Source organism: Aristolochia californica, unplaced genomic scaffold (genome assembly GCF_029961685.1).
Source record: "Aristolochia californica isolate CCGP_79_NKW_82.1479 unplaced genomic scaffold, dmAriCali1.0.hap1 SCAF_11, whole genome shotgun sequence".
Classification (NCBI taxonomy): Eukaryota; Viridiplantae; Streptophyta; class Magnoliopsida; order Piperales; family Aristolochiaceae; genus Aristolochia; species Aristolochia californica.
The window spans coordinates 21,718,076-21,725,343 of NW_027181782.1; positions in this window are offsets into that span (position 1 = coordinate 21,718,076).

The following is a 7,268-nucleotide window of genomic DNA, read 5'->3' on the forward strand; positions in this document are numbered from 1 at the left end:
TTATCAAGTTGTAGCCCTAAGGGTATTTTAAAACTATAAATATAGGCATTGGCTAAGAGGTAGGGCATTGAACCACTCTCCTCTCTTTCCACAAATTCGTCCAGCCCTCATTTTTCTTTTTGACGCAACCTCTTCTCCCTTAATCCAAACTCTTTCTTCCACGTTCTTCTTCTTCTCTTCTCCTTCTCTCTTCTTCTTCTTCTTCTTTCTTGTTGATCTAAAATTCCTTTCATGAGATCCTAAATTCATGGTATCAGAGCAAGGAGTTTAGGATCTCTTCATGGAGTTATTATGAAATCTGTTCAAGAAGTTGTCAAAGGAGTTCAGTCATAAAGAGATAATTTCATCATCTTCTTATTTACGTTTTTTTTTTGTTTCCTTTTCTTATTTACATACTCCTTTTTATTGTTTTTCTTTACTTCTTGAATTTTGAGTTACATCAAGTCAAGATAAATCTTTATATGTTGTAAAGATTTATTTCTATGACTAAATTGATGTTATAATCTTGACTCCTTGTAAATCAATTACAAGAGTGATCAAGATCATTTTCTGTTTGCATCTTATTAAGATTGAAGGGTGAAATTCAATTACCTTTATTTAATTTGGATCCATCTCATTTGAGGTAGAATTCCAACACATGTTACTGTATCTTCTCCTACTTTAGGTTGCTCATGGGTTTGTGTTGTGTTGTTGGATGCCCATTACATGTTTGATGAAATGCCAACAGCCATTTACCCTTTGTAGTTCCATTTTTTTTTTAACTTCAACAATTGAATTTTTTCATACGTTGAAGTCTCTCATGAGCTGAAGATAAATCTCTTCCAAGTGTCTTGGTTTGTCGTTAAATCTTCTCTAAATTTTTGTCTATTTCTCGTTTGTGTTGGAGTTTGGATTAAGGCCTAATCGATTGCATCTACTTTCTTCTCTTTGTTCTTATGAATACAAGAGAAGTTGAGTGATGGCTGGATGTTATTATCACTTTCTAAAAGCAAAAATGTATTGATAATTTGGTGTTTGCCCTTGTGAAAGAAATTGGTTCTTGTTCTCTTTTGTTGGTGATTGATTTGGTCTACGGGTTCTTCAAATTACATAGAGTAATTGTTCTTTGAAGAAGGCCTTTTCCCTTGACCTCCATATTTTACTTGCCTCATCATGGAGAATGGATACAATAGTAATAAGAGTGATATACTCTGTATTACTACAATTCCACTTAGCGGTCTCTCCAATTACATGAGCTGGTCACAATCAGTTCGGAGGGTTCTTATTACTCGTGACCTCTTGAGCCACGTTGTTAACTTTCCTCCTCCGATTGATGATGAAGATGCGTCCTACCACAAGTGGGTTAAGGATGATAACATGGTGATAAGTTGGCTCATTAATAGCATGGAAGAGCAGGTGGCCAACAATGTGGTCCACTTGGAAACCGCCAAGAACATATGGGACACTTGTGCCAAGCTTTACTCAAGCACTGCTTCATTACAAAAAATATATGATGTCTTACAAAACAAGCTGCATACGAAACATGGAGATAATATTCACGAATTTTTGGCACGGTTTCGCGGTCTTCTTCAAGAATGGAAACTAGCTCAGCCATATTCCACAGATATTGTCGTTCAAGAACGACAAAGAGAAACTTTGGCAGCAGCCATTTTCTTATCGAATATTAAACCATACCTTGAGGTGGCCAAAACTCAACTTCTAAGTTCTTCTGCTCTTCCATCCTTTGATAATATTAGTGCTACATTACTTAGGATACAGGATCCATCCCCTCCTCCTATTGATGCTCCATCGGTGATGTTCTCTGGCAATCGGGGAACATCTTCCTCATCCCAAGGACGGGGCAGAAATATGAGAGGGGGTTGAACTATGAGAGGGGCTGAAAATAGAGGTGGTAGAATGGGTCAGAATTCTTGTCGTACTGAGCCTCAACTTTGCACTTATTGTGGCCATCAGAACCACCTTGTGGCATCATGCTGGAAACTTCATGGCAAGCCTGATTGGGCCACAGCTAACCCAGTCTCAGTTAACGTTGAGAAAAATGAAGATAAGGCTGAATCATCATCCGAAAATGTGACTCTTACGGCTGAGGACTATGCTGCATTTCAGAAAATGAAGTCCTTCATGGAATCATCTATTCTCTCATCATCTACTGCTGCCACTACTATTGCCTCAGGTATGCTTTCTTCCTCTTCTTCCTCTTCCTCTTGGATCATCGACTCCGGGGCCTCCGAACATCTATCAGGTAACAAACACTTGTTGCAGTCCTTATCTCCTTGTTATCCTCATAAATTCATTACTATTGCTGATGGTACCCAAACCAAGGTCCTTGGCAAAGGTTCCTCCTCTCTTACTTCATCTATTCCCCTTCAAGATGTTTTGTTTGTTCCTCAATTTCCTTTAAATTTTCTCTCGGTTAGCCAATTAACCAAACAATTAAATTGCTCTATCACCTTCTCACTGTCTTCTTGTGTCTTTCAGGATCTCACTACGAAGCGGGTGATTGGTGGCGGCCATGAAAAGGGGGGGTTTTACTACTTCACTCTTCCACCATTAGCTGCATTATTGTCCACTATATCTGAGGCCCAACTTTGGCACAACCGACTTGGTCATCCTTCTACCCCTTCAATTCATTATTTGGTTCCATCTTTAAAAGGACTTTCTAATATCAGTTGTGAGGTTTATCAATTAAGTAAACATGTCAGGAATACATATTCTCCTCGTCTTACAACTACAAGTACTGCTCCATTTGAGCTAATACATTCTGATGTATGGGCCCTTTATGTGTCTCAAATATTTCCCAAGTTAAATATTTTGTCATTTTTGTTGATGATTTTACTCGAGTGACTTGGTTATATCTATTTAAAGAGCTTTCTGAAATTCTTCCTTTGTTTAAAAATTTTCATGCTATGGTCTTGACACAATTTGGGAAGAAAATTCAAACCCTTAGATTTGATAATGCTAAGGAATACATGTCTCATGACTTCAAATCATTTTGTGAGAGTAATGGGCTTATTCATCAAACATCATGTGCCTATACTCCTCAACAAAATGGTGTTGCTGAAAGGAAGAATCGTCATCTTCTTGAAGTTGCTCGAGGCCTCCTCTACTCCATGAAGGTACCCTATTTCTATTGGCCTCATGCTATACTCACAGCATGCTTTCTCATTAATGGGTTACCTTCATCAGTCCTTCATCATAAAACTCCTTACTCTGTGTTATTTAATAGTAAAGATCCTTTTTCTCTTCCTTTGAAAGTGTTTGGATGTACGTGTTTTGTTCACGTTACATCTCCACATAAAAATAAACTTGATCCTCGGTCTATGAAGTGCATTTTTTTGGGATACTCTCGCACCCAGAAAGGTTATGTTTGTTACAATCCTACCCTTCGGAGGATGTTTATCTCTAGGGATGTGACTTTCTTTGAGGACACTCCCTTCTATTCCTCCCATGATGCTCCTCCAGGATGGACTTATCCTTCTACTACTCCTTGTCCGCTTGTGCCTTTCAATCTTGAAGTGGATCCATCCCCTGATGCACCGGCCGTACCTTCACCTGTGGAGTTGTCGGATCCACCTGAGGTAAGTCCTTCTCCTCCTATGTATGGGCCTGAATTTGATACTCGGCCTATTGCTTTAAGAAAAGAACGTCGCTCCCGTACTACTTCGCATCCTATCTCAAATTTTATGTCTCACCATCGCTTGTCTTCCAAGTGTTTTCAGTTTCTTGCGTCCCTTTCTTCTAGTTCCATTCCACAGTCGTATCAGGAGGCCCTGAGAAATCCAGGATGGAAGGCGGCTATGGATGAAGAAATGCACGCCTTATTCGAAAACCAAACTTGGTACTTAACATCACTCCCGAAAGGTAAAAGACCAGTTGGTTGTTGAGGGTTTTTTGGTGAAACATAATCCGGATGGATCGGTTGCTCGTCTTAAAGCTCGACTGGTTGCTAAGGGCTATACGCAGTGCTATGGGATAGATTATGAGGAGACCTTCTCTCATGTTGCAAAAATGAATTCGGTACGCATCATCTTATCTATTGCTGCTAACTCCTCATGGCCCGTCTATCAGTTGGATGCTAAAAATGCTTTTTTAAATGGTGATATCAGTGAGGAAATTTATATGGTTCAACCACCTGGTTATGTGGTTGAGGGGGAATCAAAATGCCGGTTAAAAAAGTCTTTATATGGGCTTAAGTAGTCCCCTCGGGCTTGGTTTGATAAATTTAGTCAAACACTCCTACGGTTTGGTTTTCATCGGTGCTCAGTTGATCTTTCCGTATATTATAAAGATACGGTCAAAGGGAAAATATTATTGGCCGTATACGTGGATGATATTATCTTAACCGGTGATGATGCTTTGAGCATACAAGAGGTGAAACAGATGATATGTTAGGAATTCAAGACTAAAGACCTTGGTATGCTTAAATATTTTTTGGGTATAGAAGTTCTTCAATCCAAACATGGGATAATATTGTCTCAAAGGTAATATCAAATGAAGAAACAGGAATAATATGTCTTGGATCTCCTTGAAGAAATAGGAATGAAGGGTTGTAGACCAGTTGACGCACTTATGGATACAAATGTAAAATTATGTGCCACAAATGAAGAAGATATTGATATTGGCAAATATCAAAGACTCATGGGAAAACTGATTTATCTCACGGTAACTAGGCCAGACATATCATATGTTGTAAGTGTGGTGAGTCAATTCATGCACAAACCACAAATTACCCACTGGCAGGCTTTAGAGAGAATATTACATTATCTAAAAGGAGCTCCAGGAAGAGGATTGATGTATAAAAAACATGGGCACTTCAACATAGAAGGCTTCTCATATGCAGATTGGGCTGGATCTCCTGATGATAGAAAATCTACATCAGGATAATGGTTGGGGGAAACTTGGTTACATGGAAAAGTAAGAAGCAAAATGTGGTTGCAAGATCTGGCACTGAAGCAGAATATAGAGCTATGGCCCATACCTTTAGTGAACTTTTATGGATTAGGACCCTTCTTACCGAACTAGGTTTTTATAAAAAGGGGTCCATGAATCTGCATTGTGATAATCAAGTAGCCATTCATATCACTTCAAATCCAGTTTTTCATGAAAGAACTAAACATATTGAGGTGGATTGTCATTTCATACGGGAGAAGTTTCAAGCAGGAATAATCTCTCTCAAACATGTGTCATCTCAAGAGCAAGTAGCTGATATTCTCACTAAACTCGTTACATCTAAAATCCTATCGTTTATATGTGGCAAGCTGGGTATTTATGATGTCTTTTCTCCTCTAGCTCGAGGGGGAGTGTTGGAAGATGGGCTCAAGCCCACGAGTTCAAGACAAGAAGCCCACACGTCAAAGGAGTGGCATATGTGTAAAATATGGTACTTTCCATAAAGATGGCATAGAAGTGTAAATATGTGTTCCTTTTATGTCTTTTGTTTTATCAAGTTGTAGCCCTAAGGGTATTGTAAAACTATAAATAAAAGCCTTGGCTAAGAGGTAGGGCATTGAAGCACTCTCCTCTCTTTCCACAAATTCGTCCAGCCCTCATTTTTCTATTTGTCGCAAGCCTCTTCTCCCTTAATCCAAACTCTCTTCTTCACGTTCTTCTTCTTCTCTTCTCGTTCTCTCTTCTTCTTCTTCTTCTTTATTGTTGATCTAAAGTTCCTTTCATGAGATCCTAAATTCTACATTTTTTATTTTTTCCATACAGAAACCCTAAAATTTTCATTTTTTGTGATATGTTTTGCCTTTATCTTCTTGTTTACTAGAGAATCGGAAAGCGAATACTCAAAGTTTTGATTTAATAAAAAATTATACATCTAAAATGGAATGGAAATGCACAAATGTCAAGAGAAATAATTCTGAAAAGTCTCAATAACTTTTAGGGACTTCAAACTCTTTTTGTTTTTATATATTAGGTTTGGCAATTATCGGGAAAAAGGGGAGGCGGGGGATTTTTAATTGTGTGTTGACTCCCAATCCATAAGTCATTTCTTAAAAAAATATAGCCCGTTACATGTGCAAAATCACTTTACAATCATCTATGATTGTTAGGTCAGCTTTTTTGTAAATGGGCAAAATAATGGCTGGTTTGACTCTGGTAAATATCCCATCGCATGTTCACTTGAGACTTGAATGAGCATTTGTTGTTCACTTTAAAAGGTTTGGATCAATAGGCCACTTGCATCTTTAACTTTTTTCAAGCATGCATATCCATATTTAAATCATGTTAGGATCAGTTAGAAATCTCTTTCTTATCAAACTCCAAGTCATTAGGTTGAACTAGTGGAATTTCCAAAACTTGGACAATGAAACTTTTGTGTTCGTTTGTGGTGTGTAAATAAATTTTCTTTACTTAGATTTGTCATTTTTTTTAATTTTTTCCATAAACTCTAAAATTTTTATTTTTTTGTGATCTGTTTTTCCTTTATCTTCTTGTTTACGGGAGAATCGGAAAGCGAAAACTCAAAGTTTTGATTTAAGTAAAACGTGTACTTCTAAAATGGAATGGAAATGCAAAAATGTACAGAGATAATTCCAAAAAGTCTCTATAACTTTTCAGGACTGGAAACTCTTTTAATTTTTATTTATTAGGTTTTGCAATGATTGGGACCAGGGGGAGGCAAAGGATTTTTAACTGAGTGTTGACTCCCAATGCATAAGTCCTTTCTTAAAAATACATAGCCCGTTACACATGATTGACCTATAAATTACTTTACAAATCATTTGTTATTGTTCGCTCAACTTTTTGTAAATGGGCAAAATAATGGCTTGTTTGACTTGGGTATATATCCCACCGCACGTTCACTTGTGAATTTAATGAGCATTTGTTGATCACTTTAAAAGGTTTGGATCCAGAAGGCATTTGCCTCTTTAACATGTTTCAAGCACGCATATCCATATTTAAAACATGTTAGGATCACTTAGAAATCTCTTTCTTATCAAATTCCAAACCATTAGGTTTGAAATAGTGGAATTACCCAAACATGGACAACAAAACTTTTCAGTTCGTTTGTGGTGTGTGAATAAGTTTTCTTTACTTACATTTGTTATTGTTTTAATTTGTTCCACACATAAACTCTAAAATTTTTATTCTGTTGTGCTATGTTTTACCCTTATCTTCTTGTTAACGAGAGAATAGGAAAGTGAAAACTAAAAGTTTTAATTTAAGAAAAAAGTGTACATCTAAAATGGAATGGAAATGCACAAATGTAGAGAGAGGTAATTCGAAAAAGTTTCTGTAACTTTTAGGGACTGCGAACTCTT